This window comes from Lipotes vexillifer, unplaced genomic scaffold (assembly GCF_000442215.2).
Source record: "Lipotes vexillifer unplaced genomic scaffold, Lipotes_vexillifer_v1.1 scaffold677, whole genome shotgun sequence".
NCBI classification, from domain to species: domain Eukaryota; kingdom Metazoa; phylum Chordata; class Mammalia; order Artiodactyla; family Lipotidae; genus Lipotes; species Lipotes vexillifer.
In genome coordinates this window covers 543,409-543,650 of record NW_006795070.1, presented here as the reverse complement: position 1 = coordinate 543,650, position 242 = coordinate 543,409, and positions in this window count along the sequence as shown.

The following is a 242-nucleotide window of genomic DNA, read 5'->3' as shown; positions in this document are numbered from 1 at the left end:
CTCTGTGTCTCTGAGCAGCTGTCCCCATGAGTGCATCTGAGCACCCATGTGTCCTTGCCTGGCCTTCTTGGAACAGCATGGTTGTGCTAACCCAGTTTATGAGAGATCCAGCAACATCTGGTGGCATTGGCATCCTTGTTCAGCTCTGATTGTCACTCCCTGTCACCAGATGAATTGTCCTGAGTGGTTGTTGAGGTGTGCGATAATAAAGCCTGTATTAGCAAACATTGGTGTGGTGTGGG